This window comes from Hylaeus volcanicus, chromosome 6, assembly GCF_026283585.1.
Source record: "Hylaeus volcanicus isolate JK05 chromosome 6, UHH_iyHylVolc1.0_haploid, whole genome shotgun sequence".
Classification (NCBI taxonomy): Eukaryota; Metazoa; Arthropoda; class Insecta; order Hymenoptera; family Colletidae; genus Hylaeus; species Hylaeus volcanicus.
Window position 1 is genome coordinate 22001868 of NC_071981.1, and position 19193 is coordinate 22021060.

The 19193-nt window shown below is 40.5% G+C and overlaps 1 long non-coding RNA gene across 1 annotated transcript in view; it reads right to left on the reverse strand.

The window, feature by feature from the left end:
• LOC128878463 (uncharacterized) overlaps positions 1-19193 on the reverse strand; it is a 62470-nt gene that overhangs the window by 22377 nt on the left and 20900 nt on the right. Inside the window, exon 3 of the long non-coding RNA XR_008457408.1 lies at positions 797-858. This is a non-coding gene — a long non-coding RNA (uncharacterized LOC128878463). The remainder of the gene's footprint in view (positions 1-796; positions 859-19193) is intronic.

The following is a 19193-nucleotide window of genomic DNA, read 5'->3' on the forward strand; positions in this document are numbered from 1 at the left end:
AGAATCCCGACCGGATCGAACTTAATACCACCGGTTGAAGTAGTGATTGGCCATCCTCGTCTCGTGGGGACACAGGTCGGCCACCTGCCCAACGATCCTGCTGGTTCGAGGTCGTTGCTCGTTTTCGAATACGAGAGCAGTTTAAGGAGATGCAAACTTGCGGAGACTCGAGAAGCGTTTTATCGATCGCACTTGAATGGTGAAGGTATCACGCTGTTGAATCGTCAGTTTTACCTTCTAATAGTGGCGAATCGACGAAGAAACGTGGCTATTCTTTAAGATCCCTTCCGTTTCAATATCGAACAGTGTGTTTGATCATGATAGTTGATTATTTTTAGTTGGAAATGAATATTAAGCATGTTTTTCGAATGTTAATAAAAGGAATGTATTATTATAATTAAGCTCCAAGTGCAGGTTGTCGTACATCTGCAGCCTGCAACACGATAGCAAAGTACTTGCAAATGGGCCCTCGGGCTAAGAAGAGCCTGACGTGACTGTTACGTGTGCATGCAACTGTTGCAAGGTGCCGAATAAAAGTTAACGGTACTTGGCCCTTTGCAAGAAATGTTTTTTGTAATTCTTCATAACGGTTAATAAGTATCGGGAACTCGATCTTTGTCGATGGTGATTCTTATTGGGAACACTCGAATTGGAACTGTACAAAAATACGAAATGATGACGAGTATTTGTCCATCCATGTAGAATGAAATATGATATATAAAATAAAATATCATCCGCAAATGCAAAACATCCGCAGCCTAGCGATAATTAATACCTTCGATTCACGTGTGCATACCTTTCTCCAAATACATTTCCTTTCCCATGTTGACGTCTCGGTGTCCGCAGTATGGTTCCACCCTGAAACAGAAATGAAATGTTGTTTAAGAATCATTAAATGTTACGAATTATTATTTATCTTTATGCTCATTTCCGTGGAAATTATAATTCTTCTTCGATGTTCGTTTTTAAAGAAATGGCCTTCAAAATATTTTCAACAGTGACAAAATAATTGCACGGCACGATAGCGAAGTGCAAATTGGCCCCCGGGCGAAAATGAGTTTTGACATGTCTGGCATAAACGAATGAAAATTTCATGTTCCACGAATTGTTTTAGCAAAATCACGTCCGTCGCTTGATAATTGCGAGTGCTCGCAATTCTGTCACTCAGTCGAATGTAAAATGAATTTTTTTGACGCCACCCATCAAACGATTCCCCTGACGTCGTTTGATCTCAACGTATGCACGACAAGACCAAGTATAGCAGCGTTAATTTTAATTAATTTTTGTATGTCCAATTATGAAACGCCACGCTTTTAAAAACATCGCACGTGAAAAAGAACGAACGGGCCACGTTTTCAATTTTTCTCAGGCTTTTAACTATTTCGTGGCTATTAAAAACGCGAGCTTCTTTCAAACAATAGCGAAGCAAAATGCTAGCGATCCCGTATTAAAGTTATAACGCACAGAAGGTTAATTTTAAATTCAATGCATCTCCTCGTTCGTTCGTTTCTGCGTCATTCTTAATTTCAATGTACTTTGTTAGAATTTATGAGAGACAGAAGTCTGTTCAAAATTAGTTTATAACGATATGCGTTATCGTTCCTTAAGTTTCTATATTTTGTTTAGACACGCTCAGTATTTACAAAATACTGCTTCTAAATTATACGTTAAATTTGCTAAAGTAACATCAATTATAATACCTTGTAGATCCAAATGATATCTCTAAATAACAAATAAGAACATAAACAGCAGAGCGACATAACGAACACTGCTCATCGAAGAATTCACCCTCATTTACCCCCATGAATTACTTTTAATCGCAAACACTGTCACGTGCCGAACTCGTACACAAAATCACCAACCGAAGAAGCAAACGAGCTCCAACAGTCAAACGAAGGCTAACGGAAGGCAAAGAATCGGAGGGCCGCAAAGGGAAACGAATAATTTGGATCGACGAGGTAAAAGACGATTTCTGGAACGGATGCGTCCAGCTGGCTATTATCAGAGGCAGATTAAACGTTTCAGTTTTAATAATTCTTGTATTTGGCCAAGGCCTGCCCGACAGACGGGGGATCGCGTAAACGAACCAACACCGGGAAGGCCGCCAGGTGTTTCAGGCGGGCAACCAAACAACGCCGATTTTCTGGGTCGTCACGCCAGACGGACACCCCGAATCCTGCGTTTGGCACATGACTGTCGGGAACACATTTTACTGGCAAGATCTAGGTCACACGCGCCGTGCGTGGACCTATGATGAACGGTTTGATTAAACCTCTCGGCTGATCTCTAGATTATGCCTCGAAAAACACGCCTCCACGAAACGTTCTCTCTCCCCGGGGTAATTTTTGTTGAGAAAACCATTAACGGGAATGTTAAGAGAATTAAGCTCGTGAAAATATATTTCGAGTGTTGCATGTATACTTCAGTTTTAATTGACAGCATTAATTCAGTTTCATCTGTATAGAATAGTGAGCGAGGGACGTAGAAACTGCAGCACGTATTAGGAATTTAGTTTGGCGAATATGTAATATATATATAGCGTTTAATTGTAAAATAGTAGATACAAAAATATCTGTCTTAACAATACCGATGTATTCTTTGGATTTCTTACGCCTGGGATTCCAACTTCGGTTAGGAAATGAGGATGACATTTTCCAAAAATTCGATACGTCGAAAATAATGTTTGCAAAGAAGAAAAACGACGAAATTAATAACAGCGTTACGAGGTACGAGGAGTGCAGTTGGCAGATGATCTGTGGCAGCCCATCTATATTGTTATGTAGGTCATAAGTCTTGCATGGGGTTATAACGTCCGCAGTTGTGGCTGAAAGAGCACCGGGTCACTTTGGGATATATCCTACATAGGTACGTACATATGTGCGCTATACCGCTCGTGTGCGTACAGTATATTCATTCTGGGAGAACTATCGGAGTCCAATTATTCGCGCAGGTCGAGAAATCGGACATATCCCGTTGATTGAAATTTCAAACCGTAAATAATGGATCAACGGATTCGCGTGAATTATACCATTCCGTTAATTTATCACCGAAATACAACGAACGAGAATTCTAACGCAACGATTCGCCCCTGTCGAATGTTCAGGGCGTTTTCAGGCGAATCTGTTAGGATTCTATAAATATAATTTGTATTCTCGAAGTATTTTTACGTTTGGTAAGTATGTTCGTGAATATAAAATAAAAAAGATGTCACAGAGAGGTACGTTTTGTGAATTAAATGTCGCATCAAACTATCAATATTTTTTTCGCATTTCTAATAATACAAGAACAGTTACTTATAATGTAAAAAAGAAAAAAACATAGCACAACAAAATGATGATGGTAATGGAATAAATGTTTACTTCGATAGAATAAAATTACGCTCGCGTCTCGATTTGTTTCGATACCAGAACCACTAACGCTGTATGCGTAAATAATTATGGATTTTAATGGTGTCCTCAATTGGAAATATGTTTTCTTTAATTACCCAACTACGTGCTTTGTTCTTACGCAAGGGGATAAAGTGGATCGATCATGACCGAGATCCCGCGGAGGCAAGATGTCAGGCACGAGTTTGATACCTCATAAAAAGTACTTTACTCTGGCAGGTGTTACGAGCCAACCGCTGTTGCCCGCGTCCCAAACCACCTGCCCGTTTTTTTTATTGAATGTATTCCACACGTTGTATTCACACTTCGGGGTCCTCGTTCGCCCTCTCCATCGACGACGAAGGTGGCAGCCCAACCACGTGCCACCAGTCACGAGTTACCGTTGTCGAGTCGAAACGCGTGTAATCCTGCGGACCGAAATCTTCCGAAAATAACTCCAGGATGAAGGGAACTCTGATTCGCGACCAAGTATAACCCAATTCCCCGCTTCATCTCCTCCATATTGTCAGACAAAGAAATCTAGGGCTCTCGACACATTGGACGAGTCTGGAACTACCCCTTCGAGTGGAGCACAACTCGTTTCATTCTTGTTTGGAAAACGGTCGTTTTCCTTTGAGAGATTATTCGATAAACAATCATTCCGTTTCTTCTTTGGAACGGATTAGACCGCGCCAAAGTTCTCGAAACGTTACGGTAACGACATCAATCGTCGAAGAGCTGCTCGTAGCCTCGATAAATAAAAAAAACTCTTGCGCAAGATCAGCCTCGTTATGTTAATCGGCCAAAGAACACGCGAGTTCTCCTATCTCAGGTGGAAGGCGCAGAAGACCCTGAAGACCACAGTCGGTCGCAGGTGCGACCCCCTTTTCAAGGTCCTGATACTTTCTGTGCGCAGACTCTTTCGAGTGACGAAAGGAGGTGAAATCGTCCTTCGCGTTTTGAAACGGACAATTCGATCTCTGGCATTCTAGGGGAACGCCAACCGATGCAAACAGGTGATCCTCCTTTTTGGAAAGAAATAAATTAGTCGCGTTGCAGCTTGCAAAGGCTGCAAACTTTTGCTTGTGTTTATTTTTTTTTACAAGAAAAAAAAATACAAATGTAAATAATGCGGAGTATGACGCCACCCAGTATGATGGTATTCAAACATATGGCAATGATTACATGAATTTTTTACACTTTTATATTTCGTTTTTCAAGTTTTGCCCGTTCGAAATAGGAAGTATAAATGTAGAGAGTGTTCTTTTAACGCTATACTCGAGACCTGCGCGTGTCCAACCGTCGTTAAATGTTCGATTGACGTTACATGAAATTTTTCGCCCCAGTTGTTTCTTCGTGCCCGGCGTCATTTAGCTCTTCTGACCGAGGAAGACGAAAGTGCTGCGCTCAATTGACTTACGGGGCGAAAGCGACGCAAAATTAATTAAACCATTAACCCTTCCATCCAGCTAGCGAATATACCTAAAAGCTGTACCGCATCGAACGGTAATTCCCAGCCAAGGTTGCACTTTACGAAGGACGGGATGTCAAGCGACTTACGATTACCTACGACACGATCAGAAATCGATCGATTAGAATGCTGAATCTTGAACGAACGTATGTTTTCTGAATGAGAATTTTAAGTAGGTGTTTTAATTTGTCGAGCAAGTTCTCTGAATAAAACGCGCCTCCAATTCTGACAAAATTGCTTCAGCTCGAGCGTACACAACAGTTCAGCTAGGTTTGCAGAAAGAAACAGAAAGTAGAAATTTTGAACGCGCTACTTCGCACAGATTAGCGTTACAACATCACTTTCTCAACCCCGCGATGCATGACGTTACATTACTATGTACAAACACAACCGAGAAAGCGAATAAATAATAAAAAGAATCAACAGACGATTCCTGTCAAGTAAAAAATTGTGACAGGCCCGACAGACCCAAAATAAGAGCCTCTTCGAGACTCTTTGGAATACTCTTGTCTAAGATTATGCACAAAGATTGGCTCGCGTGAGAAGAATAAATCCGTTACACGTCTAACCTGCGTTCGACGCTGATCGAATGGCGAACCGACCAAGAACGGAGACAATGGTTTCCGCGAAAGTGGAAACAATAAAGATAGCGATCGTAATATTTCCATTCGGACGTGCTTAAAATGTCGGGGACACGTAACGAGCCGTTTTTGTTTCGATCGGTACGTTTAATTAAGCGGACAGCCGTGTTCGTGTTGACGCGAAATTACGGTCGGCCAGGAATTATTAACTAATTGTAAGACCTTACGCGGCATTCTTGTTGGCCGCTGTTTCACCTCGCTACCCTGACCAACGTGAAACGGTGCCAAGGCCTTCGCTGGACTAAACTTCGATATTATATGTACACAGAGTCGCGCACATGTAATCCAGAACGCGGGCGTGCGCTAATAAGCGACATCGCGTAGGAACAAACGAAGGGTGGTTACCCAGCCAGAAAGTAAGATAATTCGTTGATGAGGCTGCACTATTCCGCGAAGGTAATGTATGTGTACGCGTGACATTCGCGTTGAAATTGAAGGGATACTATTTAATCTGCATCTGTGCAACGTTCTATCGAGACTTATTGCACAACCAACTGGAATTGCTAGAAGTAAATAATACTTGTAGTATCAAAAGTCAAATATAATTTGTATTCTAGTGTAATAATCGTCTTAAAAAATATAGCCAAAGGCATTGTTAATAATTGAACAATTTTGAAAAGAAGTTCGAAATATATTAAAATATAATAAAATTGTGCTAGGTACCCTTTATCCGATTGCAATTTTCCCCATCTGTTGTTCACGACTACTCGACGGAAAATCGACATATTCGTGACGGGCTCCGCCGAGAGCAAAACGAGAGCCCCGAAGTGTTTTCTTGCCCATCGAAGCAACGAGTAGTTCCACGCGCTGCGATACGATACATAAGATTCGCGCTTCGGTATATGGTTTGAAATTCAATGCGAAACGCAAGTTCAGACAATGCATATTGAAGTGTTTCGATTATAGCCAGAGTTGCAATTAATGCGGCCCCAGCGACTAGTAAATAGAGCAGCGTGGCGAACAAAATAAAGTCGAGGTCTCGGTGGGTCGACGCGATGAAATCACTTAAGAATCAATGGTAGAAAGAGGAAGAAGGAATCTTAGTCACCCGCGCATTATTCATGGCAAAGCGCCACGGCATAGGAATATCGGTGTTAATTGAGGTTAATATTCAGCTTCCGGCGAATCGAGTTTAACCAGTCGATCGAAGTACCGGCCTTCAGAAAGGCCTTCTTAAAGTTGTAAAAATTTAGTTAACGTTCCGTCAATTAATTACAGAAACCGAACAAATTTTTCATACAAATTTTTAACCAAATAGAGAAACTAAATAAAAGTAGTCGCTGTTTATTCATGACCTTTCTTGATATCAACGAGTAAATTGTACATAATTTTTGGCGATACCGGTATTGATCTGAAATTCGGTTCCCATATTGGATGACCTTGGCCCGATAAGCTGCACAACATTCGATACAAAGTTCGCTTTGACGTATTCCAGGATATCTTATCGACTCGCAAGAAGTAAGTGGTTGCACCTGAGAGGTCATTTGCCGTCAAAGGAATTCCTAAGCAAGTTGCATAACGATCTCAGTCAAGTAGCGATACCATGCGTTCCTTCAGAATACCGAAGTCTCTTGGTAGAACCCTTCGATATTCCCGGAATAAACATCGTTTCAAATGGTTCATATCAGAAAAATTATACATAACTAACAAGCAATTATAACAAAAAAATAGAAAAAAAATTGTCACCGATTAAATAGCTCTATTATTTTATATCAATTATTTCTGAATGATTATAGATCAAATAAGTAATTACAATTGTGGATTACAAACGCAGTTCGTTATTAAAAAATAAGAGTGCAAAGTGTTGCTCCGATCTCCCATAATTAAGAAACGATTTGTAGGTTATATCGAACATGTCTATACATGTATATATTTAATATTCTTCTGTTCGTTCTCGCGTACCCTTGCACTCATGTTCACGCCGAATAACCTTTGACATATTCCGAAGTTTGTCATACAAGTTCCACACGTTCGTGTAACAAAAGGCAAAATTTGATCAAAGGAAACTTTACCCCACCGGAATGACGAAAGCAGCTGTTCTCTCGCTGTCGATGTTTCTTAATTGCACATTCACTCGCGGTTAATATAGACTAAAGTTAAAATGACAAGGGAAAATGGAACCCAATTATCGGTATTAATAATTGTTAAACGATCGATATATACGATCAAACGACAAATCATATCACTTTACCGTTCCTTCTACACCGTTTACTCCTTTTTCCACTCGAAATTACAATTACCGAAATCCATCGAGTTTCCTAACTGTAACCCTTAAAGCGATAATTATTTTCGCTTGGCTTCCAGCTGTAAAATACAAAACGAAAAACCAACCTAAACAAGCTTGTTACGCGATTAATTCGCAACGTTTCGAACGACGGCAGTTTATACAATTTCTATACATAATTAAATCTGTGTTCGTATGTAACAGGATCGCGAGACGAAGTGGCTTTGATCGCGCGTCAATTATTTTACTTCGACAATTTCCCGTCGAGAGAAACGAATATTCGATACGGAAATGTATACAGCGAATAAACGCGTAAAAAAACCGCTCGTATCCTGGAAACCTGGAAAATTGCGATGGCTCCACAAACGTGAATGAATTCTTTACAAAGTTTATTTCAATATAAACACTAAATCGAATCTCAATTCTCCCTAGCCGTAATGACTTTTTCAATCTCGTGAAAAATTGCAATGCTTTGCAATCCTTCGTAATCGATTAAGGTGGCCGATTTTTTTATGTAAATAATGTCTTCCGTAGATGACAAGAAAACGTTAAATATGCGAGACACGTCGGCGTTATCGACGCCAATTGCGCTGCGAGCGCAGGAAATGTCGAGGTTCAAAAACACCTTGTGTCAGAGATCCTTCCGCGAGCTACAAGGACGTGTGAGGTCAGTACGCGTGGGTTGTTGCACCGGCTAGAACGACGGATCGATGCAGCTTGCAGCGGGGTGCACAACCCAGCTAGCAACGACCCGCCACTTTCCACCCCCTCAACCATAGCAACAGGCAGCTATTTACGCGTCTCCGGTTAACGGAGGAATCGTATTAAGTTCGCTTCCCTGATCGAGCGACAACTTGGACTTCTCGAAACAGCATCGAGACAAATTGATGCTTTTTAAAGCTTCGGGGGTTTTATATACAACGTTTCGTTGCTCCTGACTCGGATGAATAGACTCTGAGTGCTTTGAAGTTGGTAATTGAAAAAGTTAAATGAAACCGAATACAGTATGTTACGTGAATTGTATCTTGTTCGATGAAAGTAACTATAACGTAATAGTTGGTGTTTATTATCGCGTAATGTAACTCGACTAACGCAGACGAAAACTTTCATAATATATATTTATTATGATTTTATCGAACCACTGTCTTAATTGACGTTCTCCCTTTCATTTTTAATTGCTGCCCATTTCTTGGTCAATTTACATCTCCATACTCGAATAAAACCAAGTGCCTAATTTAATACTTAAATAAGAGGACGAGCCTTTAAACGCTTCACAAGGTGGCGCGAACGTCACGGTAATTAAAAGACTATCATCAAAATGGGAGATATTAAAAAGAAGCGTACAGTCGCAGCTCTTCTCTTAAATGTTCAACGTTTTCTTCCTTCTAAATTCCCGCTTTATTACTACGATGTCACCCGCCAAGGGCACACTTGACTCTTCGTTCTACTAATTCAATCGCATCTGAATGCAAAGTGTGCCAAGCTGAATCTTCTCAGCCCAATATTGAACTTGAAAACAGGCGAGAGACGTACAAGTTACGTTACGAAATTCACTCGAAAACTTTATCACTCGTTAGAAAATTACCTCTAGCCAATTTTATCCTATCAACTTATTAAATTATAGTTTTATCCACATATATGGAATTCTACGGCTTGCCTATACAAAAATTACTATTAAATTATTGTGCAAGTTTTCATATAATATGTAAAATTTCAATGTTATTCCATTATTTGAAGTGAACTACAAACATTCATCTCGAAACAGGGATTGAGCTAACATTTCACTGCCCCGGTACGAAGTCTCTGGAAGCAGATGTTAATTTAAACCGACCTTTCGAAATTTTCGAGAAATAACTCGAATTTGCGAGAAAGGTTACTCTAAAGCACATGTATGTGGACCATGAAAGAAAAACTGCTCCCAGAATCAATAAAAATCAAGTCCGTTTTATCACTTCCACGGATAATTAGTAAAATACCATTTCAGACTTTGCCACGATTTTGCATTCGAGGAGGAGAATTTTCCATTGGAAACGTGCTTCAAAGGAATCGAGCTCGCCCGTGGGAGGAGGATTCTGGCCAGGAACTCGAATCGAGAAAAAGACATCGAGGAGCACCTTTCCACGTGGGTGGATCATAAGCTAGCCCCGTAGAGGGAGAAAGTAGAAGAAGCAGGGTCGTTCTTTGGTCTCAAAGAGAAAAAGTTCGCTCGCGTGGGGACGTTGCCACCGATGATGCGTCTTCATCAGCGACCACCCCTTAAACATTCGTTCGCGAGAACCACCCCCGCGATACATTATCGAACAGACCCTGGTCCCTCTGTTTATGGCCAGTAACGTGACAAGAGGACTCGTGTAGCAGTACAATTTGCCTGGTAACGAGAATTAAAGGGCTCTCTAGCTCGTGTTCCCTCCGCGATGGGTGGGTCTTGCGAAACGAAATCGGAAATAGACAGCTCGGCCACTTTATTATCGTGGCGGGAGAGCCCAGGGCTCGGCGAAGCTTAATCAGAGATCAGCCTTGGTTTAAATCGTCAAGACGAATCCGAGGGTTGCTTTCGCTGTAAAATGAAGGGACAGTCGTTGGAATGGAAGTCAAGGTCTCGAAAATTCAAGGACTCGCGGCAGTCCGAGAGGGTCGCGCGTAAACAGAAGAGGGATGAAGATATACCCAGAAGGCAGCTCGCCAGAGAAGGGGTGGGTGGTCGTCGTTTTCACTCCTGAATGACCTCCAAATATCCCAAGAACACGTGCGTGGCTCTACAGAGCTGGAACTTCTTCCTTTCCAAGGGCGAAACATTTTCATCGACTGAAATGGCCGCGTGGCCGTTCGAAGAGGGTTTGGAAAGAATGAAATCTGTCATCCCCCGCCATGAAAGCTACCGAAGGGTGTATTAATCATGGTTAGTTCGGAAACAATCTGGGGACGAACCAAGGACGAAAGTGAAACGGATTGATCCACGGATTTGCAAGAAACGAAGTCAGTTGATTTTCCACGAATTCGAATTCGTTGAAAAACATTCTATTCGAACGGAAAGAAACTATCTTTACACATTTATTATATAATTAAGAAATCTGAATGTCGATTCATCAGATTAATCGCAATATCTTATGTCTGGATCGATCGAGTTAACTACGATGGAAAAAGCAGTTGTTCGTTAAGCATAGTAGTAATTTTCTTTTCAGTTTTATTTCCAATAACGAAATAAAAGGAAAATAAAAGTACACGTTCCTCCGGTTGCAGTGCTGTCTCGCAAAAAAAAAAAAAAAAATAATGAAAGGTCGGAGAAAAAGTAGACGCCAATTTGGATCAAAAGAGACGCAGTTGTGAGAAGACAAGTCAGAGGTCAAGGCTAAAAAAATTCTACGAGGGAGTACCGACTCCCACGGATTCATTCGGAATTTTTCCTACAGCTTCTCGACTTTTTAACGCGACACTCGTCACCTGGAGAGCCATTTAATCTTAATGGTGTTCCCGCTGTACAGAAATAAACTGTCTGTGGGGATCGAAACAACGTAGAGAAAAAGTTTGAGAGGGTGAAGCCTAATAAAGAACGATGATTATTATTTCGCAAAGGTCAAACGAATGTCCAGTTACTGCAATTCGATATTCGACGGAAATAATTTTATTGATGCAAAGAATGAAAGTAGTAAAAAGTATAATACAGCATACTCGTGCGTAACGATGCACGCAGGCATAAAGCTTCTTAAAAATTGAATTCGATTACTCATCCGTAGAATGGAAGATGCATTTAAGCCATCAGAGATGATTGTATCCAATTTCTACAAAAATTCGCTCGGTGGGTCTCGAAGCAATCTCTGGCAACCATGGCAACCACGGCCAGTTGTCTTTGGGGAAGAATGAACAGAATGAACAAAAGCTCTCGACGATAAACAAATATAAATAAAATACAACATTCTCCTATTACCATTCGGTGCGACGGTGGAAACTTTATAAACAATTAGGACGTTTACTTTATCTTTTATTCGATATTTAGAAGTTTTATCCAGATAAGTATCGCGGTCTCTGAGTCTTCGATGATCATGCGGTTTCACGTTTCGTTAATTTTCATTTCCCGTTCTCCGTGAAACTGCGTGGTAAACTGTGCAGCTTTCCACGCGTATCGTGGCTCGTTATCAGGGACGATAGTCGCCCTTGGAACTCGCAGATATCGACTCCACGCACCTTCGTTTAATTTGAGTAATCGACGGAATTGTCATTCCCCATCGGCGGACCGTTTTAATCATTACAAGATTATCGCGAGTACGCCGAGTGAACCGAGCTTACACCTCGTGGATCGTGTCATCCAATTAATTCCCGTCGCTTCGGTGCACCTTATTAAGAATCCTATCTTAATTACGAAAGGTCGACTCCTCTCGCGAATAATCTCAAACAAACGCGTTTACGCGGCGGAGACGATTCCGGATCGTTACCTATCGCGTTCACCTGACGTTAATTAGCTTAGGTAATATCGTCATAGATGCCTTTTAACGAATTCTTAATTATTCAGAATTACTTCAACTTCGAATTAAAAATCTTTTGCTCGGTCAACGGTAATATGTGTAAGAATAAAATTGTGTTTTCGTTGGTTACTTTTAAGAATACTCGATATTTATATCGTTTAATGTGTCGACGGTTTAGCTGAGTATGTACGAACGCCTCGATGTGTGAAAAATAAATACTGGAAACTTCGGTGACAATGAGGGCAAAAAATTATGAATAATATATAATAATGAATAATACAACGATAAACCTTCGAGGAGACGGTGTTTTACATTTTTCGATAACATTATCGTTAGCAGCACACGTAGCCTAATTTGTCCACAATCCTGATAAAAAAACTATCTATTATATCACAGATCCAATTTTCTTTAAATTTTATTATATCCCACGTATCCGTGTCTCTTAACGATCCATAAAACATTGATTTAAAAACAAAACAATCAACCGATTACGAACCATTCCGACAAGGACACCGGAGGATTACCTTGCGGTGTCCGATTGTAGATAGCGCAAAAACAGAAACATTTGCGTAACATTTCATGTTTGCTACTTTCAAGATTATCGTGTTTTTAAACGGTTGCCAAAAAGTTTCACCGATCGGTCCCTTCGCGTGCGTATCTCGCTTGTACAAAGCTCGCTGGCCGTCTTTACACTTGTGTAACTTTTGCTGCATAGTGGCACGTAATGCCGTGATTGAACGGAAAAATATAGATTCGTTGCTGAAGGACAGAGAAAAACGGCACGTGAATGACAATCGTGCGTTATCAGCCGCGTGGCGCAAATAGTCGCGTTAACGTTAAAAGCTGGTGCGTCACCGCCGTCAAGTTCAAGGATACGCGGACACGTGATCGTCTATCTTTGCGCTCGAATTATTCAGGGAAACGACAATTTTGATGAAAACAGGATGGTAAACAGCGTTTTCTCAACTGACGCGCGGACTTCGAAGTCGATTCTCTCTTTAAGATTTTAATTACGCGACATTAACATCTGTACTAATTTCTATCAAATTGAACAAAGTAGTCGCTTAAAAATTTTAATATTTTCTTTCATACCGTGTGCTACCTTTTAGAATATTTTTCCAATAATTATACGTCGTACATATGCTTTGTGTTAAAAATATCGAACACACTCTCCCGCAATTGTCTTTAAAACAAGCCTCTTCCTAATAACCACGCAAAATAATGATCAAACGCGTGGAACGTTTCGTTTAAATCAAAATTCCTACTAACGAATGAAATATACATTGACGATGCATTATTTGTTCGATACAAGTCGCGACCTGAATTACAAAATCGAATAACGTTTTATACAGATCGAATGAAAGCTTATTTTAACGACTGTTCGATCAGACCTTTCGTTCGCCTATTATACGAATCGAATTCTCTCCGTATCTTCGCCAGGATTGAGGATACTAAGCTCTTAATGTACAATTTGCATGAATTAAAAACAAATTTATGCGTCCCTGAAAACGACAAAACAACTGCGCAATGTTTATCGTATCGGTGGCTCGCTTTAAAATTAACAACGCACGATACACCGAGTTAAAACTCGCAAACACATCGTATATAAGCTTAAATGCATAATTTCGAAACGAGCCGTCAGATGCAACTGAGTTCGCGAATTATGCTAATTCGATGCCAACCGTATAATGCCTTCTGATTGAAAACGATTGTCGGAAAACGACACTTCTCGCTTTCAGTTACTATTCGAAGATTTTCTAAACACAAAGAAAAACACAGAGGATACTTGAGCTTGATTCACCGCTTACAACCACGTTCGATGGCAAAAATTATAATCAAATTTTTGAATACTTTCTTTCGTTCGCAACAAAAGAGACTGCATTATAAAAAAAAAGAAAGTAATAATCTCCGTAACAAGTTGCGAGTACGAGGGGATTTAATCGATCACTGAATCAAGGCTACGGTGACATTGGCTGCCAAAGAAAGTAAAAAGCCGTCGTGTGCGACGCGTCGCGTCACATTTACGCAGAAGTAATCGCGACACATCGCTCGACGATTAACTTTTTCAATTGGAAGTCTATATGTATACACACTTATATATATATATGCGATCGTTTATGTGAAACGAGGAAAAGGTAACTAAAGAAGAAAAACCGGCGCCAAGACGCGCGTCGCTTTAATCTGATGCGAGAATAAACAGTAACGATAAGAGAGACTTTGGGCTCGAATTAAGATTGATTTGAACTAATCGTCGTCTCTGGGAAAAGAAATCATGGAAAAACGTAGAACACAATGAGTAGATACGTAGATAAAATCGACGCGAAGAAATGTACCGTCCTCGAAACGAAAGCGAAACTCGCTCTGAACTCGAGGCATAATTCAAAGAATGATTACGTTTCTCGTAGACTATTCTTACGTAGGTGTAGGGTTTCATTTGGCCCAAAAGAAGGCTAAAATTCTAACCAACAAGCAAGATACTACTCCAACAATGAAATCAACAAATACTTCCACGAAACCGAGTGCTCCATTGCAATAAAACGCACGGCTGCATAAAAATTCTCACATATTCAGCTCGGGACAAATCTAACGCTATTTTATCGCCGCTTTTATCTACGATTCTCGTGCGGAATTGATTCGAGATTTTTAGAATTCCACGATACGAACATCGCAATATCTTGCTTACGACACACGAAGTTACTCCAGTCACATGCTCTACGGGCACGTGCATCTTACTGAACAGCCAACTGGTACGCATCCACGGTGCATATACGTGTGTATTATTCGCGTAACACGAGTACCAAAGTTCTCGGTATCGTAAGGTCAATCGTTTCTGGTAGCTAGACACTTCGCCGTGTAACGTAAGCTTATTCACGTGCAATGGTACCGCGTCGCCTTGACACTGTGGAAATGCATTATGCAAGCATCGCAACGCGTCGATGAAGTATCGCTTGATTACTCGATAACGGTGTGCAATTGACCCCCCGGGTCCTGAATTTGTTTCTCTGCGCAGACAACATGTTATCCATGCATCGACGCGTCCAGTCATTTGCTCGGAAACAGTTCGATAAACGTGGTTTAATTTAAAAATTGCGATATTTAATGCAATAAACCGTTACTGGTTATTGCGTAGAAGCTTTTCTACCGATGTCAATTAATCTAAATTTTTTCTTCGTTGTACCTTATCTATTAATTTACAATAATTTTTGGCGAGTGTTTGGAGTTGGAGAAACGTAATAATAATTGCTATCACATTCTGCTTTGAAGTGATATCTAAGAGGTCATTTGACAAAGGGTACGTTACGAAGTTGTCGAGGAAGCATTCAATCCCATTTAATTCTACAATTTTTGAACAGGATATCGCTCTTCTTTTCCATTAATAGTACCTGCAAACTATTTTCAAAATCGAGAGAATTTTGAAAAATAATTCACGCGACTGGACTGCCTTTGTTAATTTTCCAAACGGTTTTCTATAGGATAACATTCGGAGAATTCGTTATCGTGGAAGTACAGTGGCATCGACCGTGCGATACGATAAGAAACGGCCATTGTCTTCTCCACCCGTGAACTTGACTCCAGCTAACGCAGGGGCGCTGCGAACGTGTACAAATGACGGCAAATTATATGGCGGCAAATTACGTTCTCGCTCGTTCGCAACGCACATAACGATCCCAGGATATCCTGTCATCGGGCCTGACCCTCTTCGATTTCCACTAGACACGGGCGAAAGTAGGTCGAGGGGATTGCAATGGGCACACCCCGTAGGGTTACACGTGAACGGTGGACGTTGCCTTTTAACGGACAACGACGTCCAAATAGGCGAAACTTTCGTTCATAGAAAGAGACCGCTCTATTCGGGCTGTTGATAAATGTTTGACCGAATTTCCAAGCGCATTCTACCGATCCACCTGATCGAACTTCGTGGCCCGATTGAAAACGCTGCAAAAATCCTGCACTCCTATTTTTGACCACTTTCAAGCTAGAATTACTGTAACAACGATTGAAAAGGGGTGACTTTCTATTACCTGTAACATTTAGCTGCCTCGCCCTGTATAGCAATACTTAGCATTACATATTAGTAACAATCACGGTTCGGTACAAGTATTCATTGAAGACATTAATCGTGAGAAATTTTTCTTTATTTTTCGTTTGTATATAGAGGAAGTCTAAGAACTCTGATTCCTTCTGTCACGGAGCAGCATCTCAAATTTTGTGCAAATTGGAGTATGTCGCAGTCTTCTACTTGAATCTACTTAAATCGTATCTCGTACGTACGTTATCGTTGACGAGTTAAATCTATCCATGGATAACCTTCAATGATATATTTCAATGCCAAAACTCGATAAATATTTACGATGTTTTAAACGTAATACAGAAGCTATGATTGTTGATAGGAGGATGGAAATAAAAAAAAGGAATTATCGTGCTTCTTCTTATTCCTGCCATTCATGCGTTGAACACTCAGCTAATCGACGAAAGTGCAGCCGCTGTTAGTGTTATCTGCTAACCAAAACTTCTACTCTATATGATATTTGCACGGCGCTATCGACGCCAAGTGCGAACCATCGGTCTTATCGTCGCTCGGTGTGTAACTATGACTGTTTACATTCCACTATCGTGTCCAAGCAATGTCAGATAATGTTTACATGCTCGTCCGTTTAATTGAATGTCGGAATCTTTCCGCTGACTTGGTCATCTGTGGAGGAAAATCTTGAATTTGATGCCATCTAAACGTTGTTATAAAATTTCTTAAATTCTGAATAAGATACGAATTGTTTCGTGCATAAGAATATTAGTTGCACTTGGTCTTTTTAATGTAACGTTCCATGTAAATCATTCGGAGTAAAAAGAACATACTAGAACCTTGATTCTTGTACAAAATTAGGGTTGAAAATTCTGCAATAATCGAGTCCAGTCTGTACTAGCTCTACATAGCGTAGCTCTAATTTTTAATTATTCCAGTTTGAATGAAGCAAATCTTAATGACGGCCAAGTGCTGCGCTCAGGATCAAAGGTTATCGAAGTTGTTTGTTGTTTACAGACAAACAAACGAGCAAACTGGGCAAAACTATTATCTCTTGGAATTGTCTGGATATTTCCAGATCAAACTCTTGTTTCTTTTTTTGTTTTGTTTTTGTATAAATTTAAATAGTTCAACGAGCATTAATTAGCTGTGACTTTGCTGTATCTGCATTTATTGACTCTACTTATTAAATGGAATTATTAAATACAAATTTTAAACCTTCCCGGCCCTCGAGTAAAACGTTTATTTCCACAGGCACTCTTCGATTCTGTCAAAATGAACATTGGGCTCCAGAAATAATTGATATTTTTAAATACACACGTTGAACTTGATGTCATCGTTACCAAACACGCAAACGCGTGTTCGTGTATCCACAGAACAAACACACACGTGTGTACTTATGCGTACATACGCGGAATGCCGAAAGAACGCGACCGAAGGACATCTCCATCGTGTTGGACACGCGTTGCTTGGAACGACGACCATTTTCAAGTAATCAACGCGTCGGTGAAGGTCGAATTCGTCGACCTTCGACCGTTTTCGAGTTCACAGTGTACCGCGAGCTATCGAGACGCGTCATCTCTAATACCATTTTCTGCGCTACTACTTTCACCCTCCGCGATGAAAAACCGCCTTTCCCGGCGACGAGGACGTTCAAGTAGACGCTTTTATAGACGTGGCGTTAACGCGAAAGCCTCTTTAAAAGAGGCTTTGAGGTTTTGTTTTTAAGTAATACACAGGTCGTGTGGAATATATCCGATTTTTTTTTTAATCGTAAATGAAATGCGCTTAACGCGAAATACAAGGTCGTCTACGGACGTATTTTGTTCTTAAAACGCGAAACCTTGAACACCTTTTCGGAAAATCCTTCGATACGATCTCTGAGGAAATTTTAAGTTCGTAGATAAATATTAAATATTTCGCATGAATTTTTCAAATATTTTGAAGGGAAATCCTCCTTGCAGTGAAAAGAGAATTTTTACCTAAATTCCAAGAAGGTAGTAACCAAAAAAAAAACAGATTCGCTACTCGTTCATTTACGTAATTGGTCGTTCCTTTTTCTCCCCCTTTCCAATGCGAACGATCCTAATTTAGCGATGTCAAAACAAGGTCCGCGATCATTTCGTTAAAACTTTCAAACGGGCGACCTGCGAATGACATTTGAATACCCATGAATTTCAGCGCTTATTTCGCGACTGAACGAGGACCACATTGTGTAAACTAAGTCTGCCGAAATTCGAATTAAAGTTAATGATAGAAATAGCAATCGGACTTATCGCCTCGCGTTGGATTAGTAACCCAACGATAAAATTCCAACGTTAAAAAATTGAAACGATTCAAGCTCCGCTCTCGAGAAATAAAAAAATCCACGATGAAAGAGGTTAAGTATTCGTACGGTCTTTTTAAATATCCGGCAACAGTTTGAAACTGCAATTTCATTGTAAACGAAACAAAGCCAAATGAAATCGCGAAGCACTTGGAACACTTGCTCCTGTCGCAACAATAAAGGAGAAAGATAAAGTGCCGCCGGCTTGCAATCACCAATGTTAACCACCTCTTTGTGAGAACGCGATCAAAGTCCATGACTGACCTTTCTCAGGGGGCGATATCCCGCTGATAGGTGTAAAATAAACGCCAATGGCCTCGCAGGATGACCCCTTCGGGTCTTATCAGACCGCGTCAGGAGGCAATAATAGCTGACACGATAACTGGAAAGCCGGTGTTAATGGTAATTTAATTAGATAGCGCACCTCACGATTCGAGCCAGGTAAAATTTGTTAAACAGCGTTCCGTGTCTTCTGTCCGCGCGATTCGCTTATCCTGAACTATCGATAAACGAATTAAAACAACAAAGGTATTCTTTGAAGTAAATGGAATCAAAATACAAAGATACTTCTAGAAAACGTTGCACTAGATACGAGAGCCATACAAAGAGGCTAGAATTAAATATGCAATTTTGTTAACTTGAAGATAACAGGACAATTTGGACACTGGATATATTTTTATAAAGG